The sequence below is a fragment of the Dendropsophus ebraccatus genome, chromosome 1 (genome assembly GCF_027789765.1).
Source record: "Dendropsophus ebraccatus isolate aDenEbr1 chromosome 1, aDenEbr1.pat, whole genome shotgun sequence".
Lineage (NCBI taxonomy): Eukaryota > Metazoa > Chordata > Amphibia > Anura > Hylidae > Dendropsophus > Dendropsophus ebraccatus.
Window position 1 is genome coordinate 185,025,960 of NC_091454.1, and position 22,091 is coordinate 185,048,050.

The window sequence follows — 22,091 nt, forward strand, 5'->3', positions numbered from 1 at the left end:
GTCCCTACAGTACATGGGGTACTGAGGGTAAAGGTAAGTTTATTACCTTCATCCTCAGCACCATTGTCATGTACTTTGTACTTTGTACTTTAAAGGGGAACTATCAGCGGGTTAAACAAATCTAACCTGCTGACAGCCCCCTAGTGGGTGCAGGGCGCTGAGGATGAATGTATTTCTCTTACCTTCATCCTTGGCTCCGTTCTCATGCTGTTAGCTGTGAAATCTTCTGCCCGGTAAGTCGTTAGGAGCATTGGGGGCTGGGCTATCGGTCTGCCCCCTTCATTGATAATCATTAGAAGGGGCAGGCCGGCGGGAGCAGATGTGGTTGGTAAATCTACAACAACAGAATGTAAACCTGCCTGGGATAACCATATATCTATTCTAAGATAATAAGAAGGGAAATCATATAAAGGGCAGACTTGATGGTCCAGGAGGTCTTTTTCTGCGACAAACTTCTATGTTTTTGTTAAATAAATCCAGCATAATCCCTTTAAACCAATCCAATTCTTCCATCTCACAAATATTATCAATTTTTTTTATCCATTTTTATTTGTGTACAACAATAAGCCACTTGGGCAAAGCCATATGAGATCCCAAAACTACGCATCATGATTTATTTTAATCAAATTTATATCCAATCTGCCAAATCAAAGTAACGGGTAGAAATTGCCAAGTAGTATTGGAGGCTACAATGCTTGTCTAGGATGACAGCCGTAAATCAGTTAGAACTTTAAAAAGCCTGTATTATAAATAAAATAAGACGGGCGCAGAACATCAACACATCTGACTGACACCATGGCCAGTCCTGGTTTATAACAGACTAAGTGCCCGGGATTCCTGCCTAGCGTCACCAAACGTTCCGTCTGAGCACAGACTGTAAATATATTTTTTTTCGGGACCCTCAAGGCTCCTAATAAACTTCAAGAGGTATAAAAAGACGCACAGTATTTAAAGGTCCCACAAGGTGACACGTTAGAGAGCATTACTGGGGGACACACAGCAAGAATGTGGCAGGAATCTGTCCTCGCTGTAAAGCTTTTTTTGGTCCTCTGACCTCTTCTCTATCCAACCGATACCAGACTATCTAAACCTGTCTATGTTCGAAGCCGGTGGTCTGGGGGACGGCATGCCAAGGTTGTTAAATGTTGTTCAATAAAAAGTCAGGGGCATCAGAGTTTGTTTTTATAAAGAAAACATTTGGTGACTTTATAAAATTATGTGTTTTTATCGAGATGTATTCACACCACTAGTTTTATCAGGACTATAGTATACAACAAAATGAGTGCGAATTCTACTTCCAGATCACATTCCATAATTATCTATGGAAATTCACTCTAAGGGTGCGCTCACACGTAAAGGATCCAAAGCAGATCCGCAGCAGATTTGATTTGCTTTGAATCTGCAACTTCAAATATGCGCCATCAAACCTGCTGCAGATCCTGTAAGTGTGAACGCACCCTAAGGGTGCGTTCACACGTACAGGATCCGCAGCAGATTTGATGCAGTGTTCAGTTATTCAGATTAAATCTGCTGCGGATCTGCAGCAGAAAAAACGCTGCGGATCTGGTACCTGTGAACGTACCCTAAAATCTTATACAACAGTCAGATTAGCAAATCTATGTGCTGAGATGATAGAGTGGTCAGGATGTGGAGTGACCACACTGTTTGTGGCTAACCTGCATCTAAAACATAGCAAAATCCAAGGCAAACACACTAACCATCCATGTCAGAATTCTGAAGGTGCACTGGTAGGTGATAGGAAAATCCATCATTTGCATAAGGCTTAACGGTTCACAGCTTGGTGCGACCTGCAAGTGGCATGGAACCATTTACAGCACAAATACAGCTCCCTACCGTCTTACTAGGGTCTACAGGTCGCTACCATATTACTTGGGTCGCTACCATATTACTTGGGTCTACGAGTACCTACTGTATTACCTGGGAAATTCCTTGGTAACAGATTCCATGATATGCTGTGCTACTATTACTAACAAAAATGACAAAGCCTCATAACTCTGGTCATGTTGGGAGTCAGTGGGGTCCACTGGGTAAAACTTGTACCCATCACATGACATATCTGGGATTTATAGGAGGCATGATTCTCAGAGCACATAGTAGGATTTATATATATGTATGCCATTTTCAACATAGGACGGGCATGAAGACAAGCCGGTATAGTGCAGGAACACGGGACTCCACCATTTCATCCTGTGGACAAAAATCATACAAAGAATGCAGATGTCAACCAGAATGTCATTAGTAACTGATATATGTAACAAATCAATCATACACACACAGGGGCTGCCTTATAAGTACAGACATACTGTACAAGCGGAGCACCATCTCTCAATTATGGTGCGTTTACACAGACAGATTTATCTGACAGATTATTGAAGTCAACGCCAGAAATGGATTTGAAAAGAGGAGCAATCTCAGTCTTTTCTTTATGACCTGTTTCAGGTTTATAGCCTGTTCCTGGCTTTGGCTTCAATAATCTGTCACATAATCTGTCTGTGTAAGCACACCCTTGTACAGGTGTTCTCCTCCCCCCCCCCCCCCAAAATATGATTCACTCTTTCGCCACTGTGAATGCTGAGTACAATAGAACACCTAGCGATGATTTATTCATTACATGTAGTAAAATTCATAAAAAGCAGCAGCAGCAGCTAGCACTTATTCTAGAGGGAACTAAAAAGACGAACAATAACCCTGCATTATACAGCGACTATGTTATAGCTTCCGCCTCAATCATTACTCCACCCTATGGGATACCGTGCTTTAAAAGGGAAAAAAAAAGCCAAAAGAGACCATTCTATAACTCTTTATCTAACTATCCTCCCCTTCCATGTAACAAACTACATGTAATGGTTTAATATAATCACAGCTCATGTCTGCTAATAATAAAAATAGATTTATCATACTAATAGGCATCCTAGCAACAGCAGCTATCCTGTCATACATCGCCATCTAGTGGTCAGCTTGTAAATGACAGTCCACTAATGAGAGAAATATGAGCCTGACCACCATAAAATAAGTATATAATATAGTTATAAGCGGATAATACTTTTAGAACCAGTAATGTTGTTCCACAAAACACTTTCTTACAGTAGTGTTGACAGGAATTTGAACTAAACAACAACTTGACGATTTAATTTATGAGGAGGGGGTACGGCTGCATTCTGTCTAGACCTTTGGATTCTTCTCCTTTCACCAGCTAACTCTTTCCACCATATTTATGTACTAGAAGTCTCAAGACAAGGAATGCTATGCTTCAGCAATCACTTTCTGACTAAAAATTATCTGCTCTCCAGGGTTAGACTCCCAACTGTTTGCTGGAATTTTCCTATGTCTCCCCCCATTACTGCTCTGCACCAGGCCCAACTGGGAAGAGACAGTCGGCATTCCTGCTGGGCAGCCGCACAGCCGTCTCCATAGGAGTCTATGGAGAATGATGGAAAAAACGTTCAGTGAGAGTGTTCAGCTGTCTCTGTACCATACATTACTATGAAAGAGGCTGAAACAGCCAGTCCTCTCACTCAGATGTTTACATCCACCAATATAGCCTGGTATCACCACAGGGAAAGTGAAGGATCAGACATTCATGGCATATTCTATGGAAATTTAACTTTTTTTGGAACTCTCCTTCAAGCTCTAAATCACATTGTATACCAATACAACTAAGATATTGTGGCTAGCCCTCTCTACATAGAGTCACGGCTGTAATGGCCAACAATGATCCTTCTATGAACACTGACGTGGAAGGGGTGAATAGTGCAGAAATTCTATTGAGCCTCATGAGTGAATGTACGTCACTTTACAGAGATGGTCGGTCATGTAGGGTCTCTATTAGGGTAAAAAAAAAAACCTGTTCAAATCTGCTGCAGTTCAAAAAAGACTTTACCTAAAGTAAAGGAAGTAATAGGCACAATAAAAGCTAAATAACACTTCTCCAGAATGGACAACACTGTGTGTAGTGCCACCTATAGACGACTATGCAGTAAGTCAGCTATTTGATTGGTTAACCCCTTTAGCATCAACAGCTGTGGGCTTTTAGGACAAGAGGTTTGTACTGCCACATGCCAAGGGCCATCATGTATGTTTTATGCTATGTAGCAGTACATAACACGTAGTATAGGGTTAGCATTGTACTTATTATACTTTCCTGACTCGGAGGGCATTTAGTTTCTCAAAATAGGAACTTCACACAATAGGCACTTCAGATGATGTGTTCTCCATTTAATGAAATAATTTTAGTACATAAAACTGCCAAGAGGCGACGCTGTAGCAGTAACCGTATTCTACTTGTATAAATTGGGGCTGTTATTTTCCAACATTGTGGCCGCTTTTCTCCCCAGATCTCACCTTGTGGGACTTTTGGTTTCTAAAAGCAGTACCATGACAGACCAGTCTGAAGGACGGCATCCATCTAAGCGTTGCAGCAATTATAGCTGAGGCATTGCCTATCGGTGGAAAACATAGTTTTGCCAATGGTACTGTTGAAAACCAGAAGAGACATATTGAACATTTGTAGCGTTATTTGCATTGCTGCAGCGCCAACTATAGGCCACTTGGTGTACTTTTTATTTATTAAATTGCCAGGATATAATCTGAATTGCCCATTGTTTGTCTCATCTGGAGAGCAGAATATGCCCCACAGCCCTATGAGTTGGAGAGAGCTCAATGGAGACCGCTCAGTTACCATGGCAGTCCATCAGTGACATACAATCACTTTGTGGGAGGCCCTCCTCAGTATAACTACATAGCTACCACTGCTTTTGATGTTGACTGTGGCATCAAAGTGGATAAAAGGCCAGGATCTGAGCTATTTCTGATCTCACAGTAGGAGCCAGTGCCTGCAGTGGTCATGTACAGTCTCTGCAGTGAGGTAATGGTATGTCCGGGCCAGCAAACTTCCTCAACACCAGCAGTTGTTACTCCCAGCAGCATATTATAAGAGGTCCATTTCGGGCGGTAGCCCGGGACAATGAGCTCCTGGAGACCAGTGGCGTATTGTCTCCTGGAGACAGTTCTGCCATGATTTTTTTTAAAAAGCTGCTTTTTTTTTTTTTACAGCAATTTAGCACAAATCAAGGCATCATGACATTATCTATCCTGTACTATGAACACCACACTAGTGCTGCCATAGTTACAGTGTGGGGGCAGCCCGGGGCCTATGGTAAAGTTATTCCGCCCCTGGTTACTCCCACTCGGTACACTGACGCTTTTTGGTAGCACTAGTGATCTGTACCTTAAAGAGGACCTCTCACCCCCGTGCTGGGGTGACAGGCTTCCGACCCCCAGCTAGATCCCCTTATACTGACCTCATCTCACAGAGTCCCGCTCCCGGAGCCGGTCCCGGGACGGAGATATCCTGGTCAGAAGCCGGTGCGCGCGCTGTGGAGATAGGTCCGGCGTCCATAGAGAATGAATGGAGCCGGACTCATCTCTGCAGCGCGCGCACGGCTCCATTCATTCTCTATGGTCGCCGGACTTTTCTCCACAGCGCGCGCCCGCTTTTGGCCAGCATATCTCCGTCCCCGGACCGGCTCCGGGAGTGGGACTCGGCGAGAGGAGGTCAGTATAAGGGGATCTAGGATATTGGAAAATAGTGTATAGTCCTCAAGACCAAGATCAGCCCTGTTTCATACAGTAAATAAATTTAATGTGGTTCAATGATAGACATAATTATGTGATATAAAAAAAGAGTAAAATCAACACATAGAATACATGATCAATATCATAAAAATGGTCAATGTTATATAAGTAAGAGGATGCAAGAAAAAGAAAAAAAGAAGAAAAAAAGAAGGAGATAAAACACAATATAGTCTCTAATATTGCGGTACCGCTAGATGCTGGCCAGGTAATGGGCCCTTCAATTAATCTCTCATAAGCCACTGTGTAATTTATGTTCATTCAGACCAAATAAATAGATAAAAATGGAGGATTGAGTGATAGTCTGGGACTTGTAGTCCTACCACGTTCCAGATATGTAATCCGCTTAGTTAGGCTTATAGTGTTATTGCAACTGATTCTGTGTTGCATATATGTTACAACTCCACATCAGTTCGTTGATAAAGTTCATAAACAGACGATATACATGCTACGATGTAGCGGCGTTTGTAACGCCTCTCACCCGTCCAGGAGCGGCTGGTAGTGGGGCGCTTCCTCTGCAAGTCTCCCTTGTGCAGAAGCCTGTCGGTGATCACGGCTTTAGGTTAGAGCGGTCCTGCAGCGCGTCCTCGTTTCTCTTGCAGTTAGATTCGCGCGCAGTATCACAGCCTCGCTCTCATTTCAAGCCTCTCCGTCCAAGGTGATGGAGATAGGGATGCAGATTGTGTATAGCGGCTAAGAATATAGGAGATATTGGTGGTAGTTTTGCAATGCACTAGGGGGGCCCCCCAAAAAAGGACGATATTGCACAATAGAAAATGAATAATAAAACCAAAAATGAGAAGTGAAAATAAAAAAATGAAAAATGAATAAAAAATAAAAAATAGCAGTCTCAGTCTCAAGTGGCTAATCCTGTATGGTATTAGTCCACAATAGTGTGTGCCAAATGCGTTTCAAGGTTCTTTAAATATTAACCCCTTCATCAGTGGCAATGATGAAGGGGTTAATTTTTAAAGAACCTTGAAACCTCCAGCCGCTCCTGGACGGGTGAGAGGCGTTACAAACGCCGCTACATCGTAGCATGTATATCGTCTGTTTATGAACTTTATCAATGAACTGATGTGGAGTTGTAACATATATGCAACACAGAATCAGTTGCAATAACACTATAAGCCTAACTAAGCGGATTACATATCCGGAACGTGGTAGGACTACAAGTCCCAGACTATCACTCAATCCTCCATTTTTATCTATTTATTTGGTCTGAATGAACATAAATTACACAGTGGCTTATGAGAGATTAATTGAAGGGCCCATTACCTGGCCAGCATCTAGCGGTACCGCAATATTAGAGACTATATTGTGTTTTATCTCCTTTTTTTCTTTTTCTTGCATCCTCTTACTTATATAACATTGACCATTTTTATGATATTGATCATGTATTCTATGTGTTGATTTTACTCTTTTTTATATCACATAATTATGTCTATCATTGAACCACATTAAATTTATTTACTGTATGAAACAGGGCTGATCTTGGTCTTGAGGACTATACACTATTTTCCAATATCCTATTTTCGTACCTGCCCTTTTTCTAGGTTAGGGCATTTATAGTTTAACCTCGGCCAGCACCAGTTCTCCGAGTGTGAGCTGCACCTGTATACTTCTTTTTTATAAGGGGATCTAGCTGGGGGTCGGGAGCCTGTCACCCAGGCATGGGGGGGTGACAGGTCTCCATTAAATGGCTGATTTCTTTTCAAAACAGCTGCTGTCAGGAGGTTATGTAGATTTGTAATTTACTTCTGTTTAAAGTCTGAAATCTTCCAGTACTTATCGGCCGCTGTATGTTTTGCAGGAAGTGGTGTATTATTTCGAGTCTGACAAAGTGCTCTCTGCTGCCACCTCTGTCCGTGACAGGAACTGTCCAGAGCAGGAGAGGTTTTCTATGGGGGCAGTTCCCGAAACAGACAGAGGTGGCAGCAGAGAGCACTCTGTCACACTGGAAATAATACACCCTATTCTGCAGGACTTACTGGAAGTAAATTACAAATCTATATAACTTTTTACACCAGTTGATTTGAAAGAAAAAATGTTTAGCTGGAGTACCCCTTTAAAGCATTATGGTAATTCAACAAAACTTTTGGCAAGTCACGAGTTCTTATTAGTCAGACCCCCATCTATCACTAGAATGAGCCAGGAGAAGTACAATGCTCCCTAGCTTGTTGCAGGAGGCAGATTCTGCAGTGATTCTAGGAAGCCCATCTCCAGCATTGAGGCAGAGAGGGGCGCTTGGTCAGGTGCTTCTTCTGGTTCATTCTAGTGATCAATACGGGTCTGAACACTCTGATCCCAACTAATCAAAACTTTTAATATGTTATTTTGTTAAATAACAGTAACACTTAATGGTTTCTTCAGTTTTAAAGGGGTAGTGCGGCGCTAAGAAATTATTCACAGAATAACACACATTACAAAGTTATATAACTTTGTAATGTATGTTATGTCTGTTAATTGCCCCCTTTCCTGTGTCCCCCCACCCCCGCACGTGTACCCGGAAGTGTGTTTCATTATACATACCTGTCACGTGCCGACCCCCGTCCCCGATCTTCTGTGCCACGACGTCATCTTCGGACGGACGGCCGAAGCTCTCCGATCGTCCTGAGTGACGTCCGCCCCCTGCACGTCATAAGATGCTCAGCCGCGATTGGCTGAGCATAACTGTGCTCAGCCAATCGTGGCTGAGCGGCTGATGACGCGGAGGGCGGCCGGCACCCGGGACGATCGGAGAGCTTCGGCCGTCCGTCCGAAGATGACGTCGTGGCACAGAAGATCGGGGACAGGGGTCGGCACGTGACAGGTAATGTATAATGCACCAACACTCCCAGGTACATGTGCGGGGGTGGGGGGACAAAGGGAAGGGGGCAATTCACAGACATAACATACATTACAAAGTTATATAACTTTGTAATGTGTGTTATTCTGTGAATAATTTCTTAGCGCCGCACTACCCCTTTAAATAAATTCTGTAAAAGATCAAAAGCTTCGATGGTTCCTCAAGACTGAACATTAGAGATAGTTTTCCGACCTTGTCTTGACCTCTACATCTTTGGCATACTTATCTGCTTTACATACCAATCCTTGTACTTTTTTCACTGCATACTGGAATCTAATCTCTTATGTTTCCCATACTGGCCTCTCCCACATGTGTGATCCTGGAATCATTCTGCCTTCTCGCTGCGCTCCTTGAACTTCTTTCCAGAAAATACAAAGTCCATCTTTTACCAGATTTTCCTTTATTAACACTTTAAATATGGGTATACATATGGGTATACTAGCTCGGTATACCCTGTACAGACCCGCTGTGTTACTGGTCACCATAGCTGCAGTTATTGGCCATTCTTCAGGATGATATTGGACGGCACACCTGGAGGTTACATTTATACTGATGGAGAATGACCACATGGGGCTGGCTGTAAAGCTCAGCAGCCGTACAACCATTGAGAAGTGCTGGATATAGAGCTGCTGTGTATCTTTGGTATTATACAAGCAATGCACTTTGTTTTGTCCAGTATAGTGAGACCTAGTGAAGGACTCTCTTTATGTAACATTGTAGATCACTTTCCACTTTCTGAGAGTCTCATGTAGTGTTAGAGAGAGTTAAGTGTAAATTATTGAAGAAAATATTACAGGATATATTAATACTGTTCTTTTGTGCTAAAACTCATGCATAAAACATAAAATTCTAGGGTGGATGCATGAGTCTTTTGCTCATGTCAACACATGTTGGGAGTTGCCATTCCCAAGCAGTTGTTTGTTCATAAGTCGCTACCTGCATTGCTGGCATACGCATCTATGCAACTATCAATCACCCATATCCTTCCATTGCCCAGTTTCCAACAAGAACTGACTGATCCCTTGCTGCTTTACATATGTCATAGTAGTCCTTGTAGTTCATCACCTGCCAGTCGTATATATATATATATACACACACTATGTATCTTGCTGACTCTCTAGTGACCGTATTTGTGGCACATAGCGCCCATGTTTAAGGTTACACAGAATCTAATAATAGGTGTAAAGTAGACAGGATGGTACGTGGTTGCGGGTAGCATTACACATGTATATCACAGGACGAGATGACATTTTGGTATAGGGATTTATGTTCCTTAGCTTAAAGTCTCTGTCTCTAATACTTAAAGGTGGTTGTCCCACTGACAACATTACCTATGCGCAGGACAGGTGGCAGGCATCTGACCACTAGGACCTCTGACCCCCACCAAGAACAGTTCCCCCCAGGCCCCCTTTGTCAATGAAAAGGAAATGTCCATGAGTGATCACTGATCTATTCACTGCTAAGAGCTAAGAGACTGTATAATACTACTATAATAACCAGCACGTGGGTGGTCAAAATAATAAACACCCTATACTCACCTTCCTCACTCCCCCATTGTCGGGAGGTTTGGGGTTAGTGTTGATGGCTCAGCCACTCAGTGCCCCTATCTGTACTCCACTTCATCCACTAAAGACTTTAACATCAAGCCAGAAAAAAAGCCATTACAAATTTATGAAAAGCACCAGCAAACATGGCATTTTTTTTTTTCACATGAACACCTGCATCAGGAAATCCTTCCTGTTTGGCCGGTGGAACTGGAACTTTGTAAGATGTAACACCAAAGAATGACAAAGTGGTAATTTTGTGCACAAACATAAAGGGTGGTTACACGCAGCATTTTGGGGGAAAACATTTTGTAGTGTTTTTCTCTTGCTCATGAAATTTTTTTTAAAAAACATTTGCAAATAAGAAAAAAAAACAGATTTTTTTTTATACTACACAAGTATTTTATGCCTTTTGTAAACCATGTGAACACGGTCTTAATATATTAAAAGAAAAATTAAAAAATTAAAAACAGAACACACAAAAGTGGAGGCGGCCTCACCCATAGATGGCCTGCAGCCTTCCTGCTGTTAGGTCATAGTATTCACTAACTGAACTTGTAACTATAAACCCTTCTTGTCAGGATATGATCGTTTACATGACCTTACAGCTCAGCTATCACCGGGTCAGGTTAAGTTGTCTGAGACCAACATCTTTCTCCAAAATCTGTGACATGAGTGACAAATGAGAACAGATCAACATGTAACAAATACAACCCATGCCACACTTATAGTGGTATTACACGGGCCGAGCAGGGCCCGATAATACCTGTAAACGAGCAGCGATCTGCTAGATCGTTGCTGGTTTACAGGGCCTATTACACGGCCCGATAATCGTTTGACAAGAGCTGCAAGGACATCGTTACCGATGTCCTTGCAGCCCTTGCTAAACTGGCATACATTACCCATCCACGTTCCAGGGCTGCTCCTGCCGTCCGCTTTTCCTGGGGTCCCGTGCACGCTCTAGCTTCCCAGCGGCCTGTCAGCTGGTAGGCCGCTCAGCCAATCACAGGTCGGGACCGCTGCGGCCTGTGATTGGCTAAGCGGCCTATCAGCTGACAGGCCTCTATGAAGCTAGAGCGCGCGCGGGACCCCAGGAGAAGCGGACAGCAGGAGCAGCCCTGGAACGTGGATGGGTAATGTATATCGTTAGTCGCCGGCCACGCACCGCTATTACACGCAGCGGTCGGCGCCCGACGAAAATAGGGTCTAACCTATATCAACGATCAGCCGATGATCGTTGTCATCGGCTGATCGTTGCATTTATTACACGGAGCGATAATCGGCCGAATCAGGCCAATTCGGCCGATTATCGTTCCGTGTAATAGTACCCTTAGGCCCTATTCACAGATCAGTATTCCTGTCCGTAATTGCGGACCCACAAGTACGGACAGGATTTGGGTGTGTATTCATCCCCATTTGAACTGACCCATTGTTTGGAATCTGTGCCATTATTTTTTTGCGGTCCTTTTTACAGGTACGTAGCAACTAGGATCCATTCAAATCAATGGGTACTATACTATCCACACTTATGGGATACAAGCGGTACATTCACTTTAAAGGGGAACTCTGGATAAGAAAAACTTGTTTTCTATGAAAAGTACATTAAAAGTTATTTAGATGTGTCTATACAATGTATTACTTTATCTGTGTGGTTCTGTCACACTGGTAGCTGATAGAAATCCAGGAAGTGAAGAAAAATGGCCTCTGTGCAAATCCACGTTGTCTCCTGCTCCTTCTGCTCTCCCCCCCTTAGGAGACAAATCTTCCATGCCTCTGTCTCACATTGTGTGTGTTTGCTGAGATCAGGCTGATGATGCAGACGGGGCAGGACGTGATGTCACAGGAGGCTTGGCTGGATGCCCCAATCCCCTGAGTGATTCACCATCTCTGACCAGCCAGAAGCAGCTGCTGCACTAATTTTACTGATTGTGATGGGTGGGGGACTGTGATGATCAGCTGAGGGAAAGCATTGCATTCTGGGAACTGCTCAACCAGGAAGGACAGAAACACAATACAGAGCAAACCCCCCCAAACAAATGGATTCTTGGTAGTTTTAAAACTGGGAGAGACAGGCAAGTAATACTTAAGGCTTCTGCAGAAGTTTAATTTTTTTTAACCTCTACCTGGAGTTCAAGGTGAGGTGTCACACGTCAGCCTTATATGATGTGTGGTGGCAGCGACAAGATTTGAGGAGGTTCTGATGGAGGGGGGTCCAGTGTGACCCTGTAGGTTATCATCCACAACCTAAGTCACGGAGATCGTGTTCCCCTTTAAGTTTTCAATATCTATAGAACAGCGCTGGCACAGGGAAGCAAGGGCCGCGGTCCATCTCCCGCGCACGGCGGCGTTCTATTACCAGGCACTGGCCCAGGTTGCAGCACTGGAGGAAGGCTGGCCCTATGGAGCCACATCACAGAGAGGAGGGCAGAACGTTACACTGCATGCCTCATTATATCTCCCCATTGACTTCCAGCTAACATTGCAGTTTTTTACCCCCCCCCCCCCCCCAAAAATGCATTTTTTCTAAATAAACACACCATGTGTAAAACTACCCTAAAAGGTCTGTTCACATAGGCACAAAAGATACAGAAAATGCACGGGTGTCCGTGTCACTACCCCAAACCCTGCTCGCTGCCCATTTATGCACAAGTGCATGGCCCCTAAATTCATGCTGCACAAACAGCCACGATCACACGTATAGAACGGATTTTTAGTTGCAGAAAGTTCCGCAACACATCCTATATGTGTGAACATTCCCTATGGGAAATCCCAAAGCAGCATTATGCAGAACAAGAACAGCAAAGCGACACACAACACACTGTACAAACTAAAACAATGCCAATGATTGAACCTTTCATGTAGTAGTTGAAGAGAAAACCTCTTTACACGCTCATAGTCATACATCAGTGAAATGTACGTACCAGCATTCTATATGAATCCATATGCAGAATCAGTGGCTTCTCCTCTCTCTCTTAGCTGAGACACCTATCAACTGGCCTTCCTATAAGGGATATCTTATCTCCTTCCCTCTAGAGCTGAAGACAGATCCTCTGGCAAGGGATCCTCTTTGCCGGTCATGCTGTAAATTTTCAGGTCCACATCGGCCTCGTCAGATCACAGATTTCTCTGTGGATTTCACTGTTTGCAATGCAAAATCCGCATCTAACATGGCATACATCTAAGAATACGCCCTACCAGATATTACAGTATACATCTGAGCGCTGTGTGCTTTATAGACGCCAATGTCCTGGTCAACTAGTTGCAGAAATGAATGCTTGGTGTGCAATGTATAGTAAACATAAAGCTTTATAAGAAAATAACTGTAAGTTAGTCCTGAATGAATACAGGCTGTAAATATAACATTGGTGGAAACAGATACAACAGGGATTCCTAATCCTGGAGATCATGTTCTGTCTGCTGGACGTGGAATGTCCGGTTCATGATGTAAGCCAGGGGAGGGAATGGCAACCCTCTCAGCAAGTGCATGGATAAAATAGCCATGTGTCACAACTGTAATATTACCTGCAGAAGGGACACACGGCAAGGTCCATGACCGCAAGGGATCATGTACACAGCCATATTTGGGATCGGTAATATGGCTGCCAATAAAAACAAGGGGCCATACTGTACATCTGTACAACTCCAATTTCATATGCAATCATACAGGTGGCTGGAGAGAGGCACGGAGTAAGGATGTGTTCACACTACAGAATACGTTCTGAGATTTCAAACGGATTCTGTCGCATGGCCCCAGCTCCAAGTTCCACCCATCCCATAGACTCAATGATATTCACCGGCGAATTCTGTCGTACGCCCAAAGAATTGACACGTCATTGCTTTGGACGGACGGCATAATCTACCTTTACTCGGGGCCTCCGCACGTATTCCGTAGTGTAAACATACCCTAAGGTTCTAGCAGATTGTACTAAGTATCCCACCTAAGTTCTGGATTCACAGCTTAGACAGTTTCAAGTGATGTTCTCCATACTGCTGCTGCTTGTTTTGTGCTTGTGTATGGGAGACATAGCGGCAACTAGTCTCCACATACTAGAGCTCAGGCACAACTGAAAATTAGGGAAGGAGTCCGTTTATCATGAAGTTTATCATGAACAGTTACCTAAAGGTGAAGGTAAAACAAACATGCTGTGCAAGCACACTTTGTTTTGGAGGTCTTACTGCTCTGGTTGAGCAGTTACTCAGTACTACAGTATCCTGAATGCATCACTTTCCCTCAGCTCTTCATAATCCACCCTACCTACTTACCCTCTGCACTGCAGGGGCATGGGGACGGGTAAATAAGACTTCTTTATTATGTCCCCACCACCTCCTGTCCTACGTGGATTTTTCACTGTTGCTCAGAATATCCCTTTAATTTCTACTTCTCTTTCTTTCTCACACACTCACACACACACACACACACACACACACACACGCACGTAGCTTCAGTAATGTCACATGTAAGACGGGTACACTTATCAAATGCGTCCCGGTATATGCCATAGAAAAGGCACAGATTTTAGTGGTTTGTGGAAAATCATGCATTTTTCTGCCGCATGCGATCTGCTTGCCGGATGGGCAAAATTTGAAGGCAAGGAGGAGGTGGGGCCTTCTCACGCACCTGATTTAGCAGGCAGAAATTGTGGCAGAGATCTACACCTGCTCTGGATCAGGTATAGATTTCTGCACCCACCGTGCGGCATGTGCATGCCAGATTCACTAAAGGCCCTATTCCACGGAACGATTATCGTTCATAAACTCGCTTTAACGAACGCTCGTTAACGGTCACTAAACGATTTTTTTTAGCGAACGATAATACATAACGTGAACGATATATGTAGTGTAACGATTATTTTGCGGTCCTTACATGGTCGTTTAAAACGTTCGCCGGGGTGATCATGACCAGACGACACCTACTTTTTTTAAACCTTTTTACGAACGACTGAAAGATTTCTAATTTTACGAACCGATTAGCAAATTATCTTTCAAAGACCAACGACTTTTTTTCGACATGCTGAAAAACTATTTTGAACGACAGTAAACCAAAAAGCCTTCCACTAAAATCATTATGGAGGTCCCTGTGCTTCTGCTCACCCCCCAGACACCTCTGCTCTCACCACCCATTACATCCGAGGCCCTTATAAAATGCAGCATCAGGTAATCTAACATCTGGATCTGATCCGCTCCTCTTGTGGGATTTATTCTTGCACGAAAAGAAAAAAAGATTTCCCTGAAAGAGATGACCAGAAAAAATAATAGCTCCCACCCTCAGATACACACACCCTGCAGCTGGAATCCAAGGAACGCAAAAGGTCCTTAGATGTATGTGGGAGAAGAAACCAAGAAAGTAAGCTGGGATCCTGGAATAAACAGCAAGTGCTTTAAGACGGATAAAGGAAGAACGTGCACCTCTTCTGGGGAGGAGGGAGAGGAGAAGAAGAAAAAAAAAAAAGACAGAGAAAGAAATACCAATAGGGAAAGACCAAATATATAAGACCACAGATTTCATGGTCTCTTCACTAAAGTACACACAAGATTTTGCTTCTAGGTAAAAGTATATCAAGAAGAGCAACTATACAGAGATTATGGAACTAATAGAAATCTACGGTCACACACTGTACCTATTGTCGGCCTGTCCATTTCCATGCAGAGGTATATAGGGGTAATAGCGGATCCATACGGCACATGCTGCATCCCATGCACTGTCTAGGAGAATACAGTCCCACATGGAACAACCATATAGTGCTACAAAGAATAGGGATGTGTAAGATGGGACTGTAGACATTATGGCACACTTTCACATATATATTTTTTTATATAAATGGCATTTTCCTCAATACACAGCATGTCCCAATCAATCTATATTGTTGCCATTATTAACCCATAGAAGATAATGGGTTGAATTTAAAAATGCATGTTTGATTTCTGTAAGCTCTACTAAGAGGGCTGCCATATATGATGCTTGTACTGAAATCATATATATCATTCATGCACTGAAATCATATAAACCATACAGACTTTAGATGCCAGTAAGACAAGTCCAGTGGCTGATCAGTTTTTTCTTTAAGGGTACATTCAAATATACAGTACTGTGTTTTCCTAGGTTCTCAATCTGTTGCAGGGGGTTCATGCCATCAATGGTGGGGGTAGCCGCACCTCTCATCACATGCTTTTAATAGGCAGCACATTGTTTCTACATAGCCTCAGGGGTACTTTGATGTCAACTGTTTAAGTAAGGGGAACTTGGCTATAGAAATCTTGGCAATTTTGTAACACATGGTTGTAGTATGATTTCATTTTTCTACAGACCATATGGTTGTTATTAGACCTTTTTTCTTGATAAGGTTCTGTAAATTTCTAGTATAAAAGTAAAATTTTTCCTGTATACATTCAGCTCTACATCAACTTATTTAGTGCTAAAATAATACATAGCTGGCGGTGCTGGGCTTATAGTGTCACTGTCATTATACGTTTCAAAATCAGCAGGCAATGTGATATAAAGCAAGTTTGCCATTTACATTCATAATTTTTTTTGTTCATGCTTTAACAAAGCTATACTTACTTGTATCCAGATCCGGTCTCTTGAAGGCAGTTTTTCAGTCTTGTGCTTGTGTCTTTTGACCAAACCTAAGAAGTTCTGGCCAGCTGAGCGCTCACAGAAAAGGCGGTCATGTGACTGACGGACACATGAGCCGGGACTTCATGTGTTTAGTCTCTTTTTTTTCAACCAGCACAAGACTAAAAAGCTGCCTTCAAGAGACTGGACCTGGATACATGTAAGTATAGCTTTGTTATAAAGCATGATAACTAAAAAAAAAATAATGATTATAAATTGCATTATAAACTTGCTTTATATCACATCTACTGTTCATTTAGATTGTGAAAGTTATAACAGGTACACTTTAAAATAATCTTTGATAGACTGGTCACAATGGATACTAGTAGTTCCCAACAGGGCCTGTTGATTTACAATGGGGCCCACTACGTCTCCTGTTACATGCATCACTACTTTTATTATGTTTATTATGTTTAAATCTTTTTATTGGCACCTAGTCTAAAGTGTCTGAAAACTAAAGAAATGTTTAAAATAGAAAGAAAATAATCTCCACCATTCTCCTAAAACTGTGTATAATAAAGTGAAACAATTAATCATTATAGAGGGCAATATTAGGGAACACAAAGAGCCTAGAAGACTCAGGCTGTGATATTCTTGCAGTCAAATATGACAAAATTTGGAATGGAGACTGACGTCACAGCAATTATGCATTTTGAAGCACACCCAGAGGGGCATGATTACAGCCGAGGAACGCCCAGGGGACAGTGACTACCTGTAAATGGCTTAACGCCCACATGACTACCTTGGGCTAATTTGACTAGAGCACGCCAGTTTTAAAAAGTGAGTTTGTGGCTTATACATCTTATGGACGGGGGGTAGAAAAATGTGTGGGAAGAGTTCTGGGTGATACAACAGCACATTTCCATTGGTTAATAGACAATTTTTGGGTTCTCGGTTCCCTTTAAAGCCAGGAGCCCAGCAATGTAAGGTAACCACTGACTTACCACTTTATGTGACTCCTCTTTAAAAGGGAACCTGTCATCACTTTTATGCTGCCCAAACCACAAGTCACTGGGAGGGTCACATCTGTCAGGACTGCCAGCCTCGACTGATGGATCTCCCCTTTACCCAGACAGGGAGAGAGCCATCAATAAGGTCTGGTGGGGTTGAGAGAAGCCACCATGGACCACCATGATGACCGCATGAAAGTTTTGAGAAGTTCCCTTTATGATGTTGAGTTCAGGTTTGCATCTTGCATGTACAAAGATTATAGCCAAGCCTCTTGTGCATGAGTCAACTCTTCTGACGCGTTAGAGAAACTAGGATTTCAGACCTGACCTAAGATTATATCACTAGCAGGTAGATGAGCTCGATATAAAGCCATCTTGGGTTCTCGATCTTATATAACCAATGGCATGTCTTAGGCGTGAATCAGAAACATAAGTGAAGCTAAAGAGATATAGAGAAGAGCACATTATAAACAGACATAAAGGAACTAGAACATTGGAACTCCAATCATACAACTGCAAGATGTCCGTAAGCAATTTGTGTCCTTCACTGCATAGTGTAAAAAAAAATCTTCCCAAGATAGTATAGAAAGCTAACAGGATCATATAGCATTTCTCCCTCCATGCCAAATACCTGTTGGTACTGTGGTATTGGAAAGGGCACCATGTTACATGTACGTTGGGCCGAGACTTGAACACCCCCTTATTTTGCATAAGGTATTTGGGTGGGTTCACACTGAGGAATCATATAGGAAAGTTTTCTGCTTGAAATTCCTCACCTATTCAGCTCTGGCAGAATTTGAGCAGAATGCAAACGGAATTCAAGCGGAATCCAAGCGGAATTTAAGCCCTCATTGACTTCTATAGGATTCCTCTAGCAGAATCTGCTCAAAGAATTGACATGCCAATTGTTTGGGCAGAAAGCTGATCAGCGGCAGAAAATTCTGCTTGGAAATTCTGCAGTGTCAACCACAGAATGGAAATCCCATCGAACACAATTAAAATTGATCTGTTCACATTTTACAGGAAGTTCACATTTTACCTATTCCTCAGTGTGAACCCACCCTTTCATGTCGAAAATACCCTAGGGCTGGCATCCTGGCATGTATTACCCCATTACTGGACCACGAATGGAATGGCAACAGGAACTGTCCCACTATATGATCTGAATGCAGCCAAAATGGAAACAAGTCTCTGTAATGGTTTTCTATAATGTGTCAGTGTAGATAACATGTATCAGCCCAGAGTACAGATTGTTTGGCTCACAGCAGACTGTAGAAAACTGTCTAAAGTTTTGATAGGGGGGGTCTGAGTGATCAAACCACCGATTGTGGAAAGAGGGCCAAAAAGCACATGGCTGTGTACACGACAAGAGATGATCTTATAGACTTTTTATGGGAATTGACCAAGCAAACAGAGCTGGAAGAGAACATGCTTGGCGCACACTTACCCCAGGTATATCTACTGCTCTGTGGGTGTCTTAGCACGGAGACCCTGACTTTGAAGTTTTTGTGTTTTTTTTTTTTAAGTTGCAGTGCCGATTTAATGATCATTCAATCAACACTTTTTCATTGTTATGTCTAAGGCCCCATTCACATTCCGTGCGGAAACCCTGCGCGAGCCCTCCCATTCAAAGAAATTGAAGGCAGGATTGCAGCAGAATGCAGCCAAAACCAGGCTTCTATTTCTTCACCAATAGCCGTGCAGTGTTGCCAGGACTGTGTACAGCAGGCAAATGATAGTAGCTGGCAAATAATGATTTAGTAACAGGCTTTTCTTAAGGGGTACTCTGGCATTAGGAAACGTTAGCTGTAACGCTGCAGCTTTATAGAACATACTAAAAAAAGTTATTCTAAATCTTCCTGCCTGTGACTTCTTTGCCCCCCCCCCCCCCACACTGACCACGGCCACCACCACTTCTGAGATTAAATCAGTGACAGCCTACGTAGCCAATCACTGGCCACGACTCTGTCCCGTCTCAGCCAATGATTGGTTGAGCAAGATGTCACCACTGAGACAAGTCCATCTCAGGAGTGGAGGTAGTATCATTTAGTGGGACTTCAGCGGGACTTCCTTGTAGGACAACACCAGGGAAGCGCAGAGAGGCAAGCAGAGCTTTTATTCTTGCAACAATATATAAAACTTTTCCCTTGCCGGATAATCCCTTTAAGGCTTAAAAGAAAGGTCTGAGTAGAAGGATAGGTTTAATTGTAGAAAACAAGGCTCTAGTACCCTGTTGGGCACCCCTAGCTTGGATACATGATTAGATACAGTTGGGCATGGAGCTATATTGTGGTTTTTGGCCTTCGTTTCCATAACTACTTTTCCCTAGAGCCTGGACAGAACTGTCTAGCTGGCAGCCAATTTGTCAAAATGACCATCCTGTTTCTCACAGTCCAATGGCGTGGTATGTCTCAAAGTCTACCAACTTTAAGGGTCCATTCAGGTCATACAGGAAAGCCTGAAATTTCTCCTCTTTTCAAATCCATTCCTGGCTTTGGCTTCAAATCTTTGACAGATAATCTTTCTGTGTAAATGGACCCTAAGTTCATCATAGAGGTATATCTGGCAGTCAATCTCTCACCAAGAGGAACACTACCCAAAGTAGCTTCTGAGAGCCTTTTTACAGGGCGGGCAGAGGAAGCACTTTTACGCCCTCTTGTGGCTAGACCCAGTGTTTAATCAGACCACACTTGTAACAATTTATATATGTGAGACATAACAAAGATTACTATTTACATGTGTTGTTTTTGTCAATGATTGTATACTTTAGTGTGTATATTTACGAAGCACGCACCTATCACGTTACTATTCAATCACACAGCTATATGAATGGTATCTTGTTCAATGTATTGATATTTATAGGCATTGCTGGGTAGAAAACAATTAGAGCAGGCGTTGTCACCTTGACCTGACGCACCTAAAGCATACAGCTTTACATGAACAATAACCGTACTCCCATATGTCAACAGGACAATGAATGGCAGAGTGATGTGGCCCAGTAAAATCCTGCACCCCATGCAATGTGATGCTCACCCTGTATACCATGTCACACTGCCCAGGCTAGTTAAACAACATTACAAGTAGGATGGTCAAAGCTAAAAGGAAACTGATGCCCCAACTCCACCCACTGCTTTTCAAAAGGAGAATGAGAAGAGGAGGCTGCGGGCGATGTGCTGTGAGTCATGTGCAGCAGGCAGAGCGCTGCTTATTTTATTAGCTTTATAATGAAGACACTTACTAAGACAAATGAGATCAAAATGAGCTTCTTTAACCATTGCATGCCCAAAGCCATCTATTTGGTTACATTACACAGAGGTAAGCCTAGGTGTAACAGCTAGACACCTGAGTGGCAAGAGAAACAACTCTGTTGTTGAGCCATAAAGATAGATTAACTGATAGATTGCAACTCTATAGAACCCTGAGTGGGTAGATCAACTCTGCTGTAGTGAACTACAACTCTCAGCATTCCATAAAGAAATAGTAAATGCTATATTACAACCCCACAGAACCCCGAGCGGGTAGATCAGTTGTAGTGAACTACAGCTCTCAGCGTTCCATAAAGAAATGGTGATATACACACGCTAATATATATATATATATATATATATATATATATATATATATATATATATATATATATTCTGCTGTAGTGAACTACAACTCTTAGCAATTCTTAGATTTAAATAGTTATACATTGTAACTCTATTGGCTAAGGGATTAGATCAGGTATGACTACAACTCTCAGCATGGTAAAGGATATATTGCAACCCCATAGAACCCCAAGCAGTTAGATAATCAGTTGTAAACAATTCTTCTGTAGTGAACTACAACTCTCAGCATTTCATAGATTTAATGGTTATATATTGTAACGCTATAGGCTCCAAGTCAGGGGTAGGAAAGCTTGGCTCTCCAGCTGTTGCAAAACTACAACTCCCATCATGCCTGGACAGCCAAAGCTTTAGCTGTCCAAGTATGATGGGAGTTGTAGTTTTGCAACAGCTGAAGAGCCAAGGCTCCCTTCCCCTGACTTGGAACCTATAGGGTTACAGGTATGATAGGAGTTGTAGTTTTGCAGAGAGAGCCAAGGTTCTCTATCCCTGCTCTAAGTGATCAGATATGACTGCAACTCTCAACATTGCACAGATTTAAAGAGCAAATGGTAAATGATACACAGCAACTCTATGAGAACCTAAGCGGTGGGATCAGCTGCAACTCCCACTCCCAGCATCTCACATCTGATACACTGTACCTCTCTGGGAGCCTAAGCGGTGGGATCAGCTGCAACTCCCAGCATCTCACATCTGATACACTGTACCTCTATGGGAGCCTAAGCGGTGGGATCAGCTGCAACTCCCACTCCCAGCATCTCACATCTGATACACTGTACCTCTATGGGAACCTAAGCGGTGGGATCAGCTGCAACTCCCAGCATCTCACATCTGATACACTGTACCTCTATGGGAACCTAAGCGGTGGGATCAGCT

At 42.9% G+C, this 22,091-nt stretch overlaps 1 protein-coding gene across 1 annotated transcript in view; it reads right to left on the reverse strand.

Moving 5' to 3' along the window:
- The window catches only part of UACA (uveal autoantigen with coiled-coil domains and ankyrin repeats), a 46,454-nt gene that overhangs the window by 24,019 nt on the left and 344 nt on the right, over window positions 1-22,091 (reverse strand). The window lies entirely within an intron of this gene.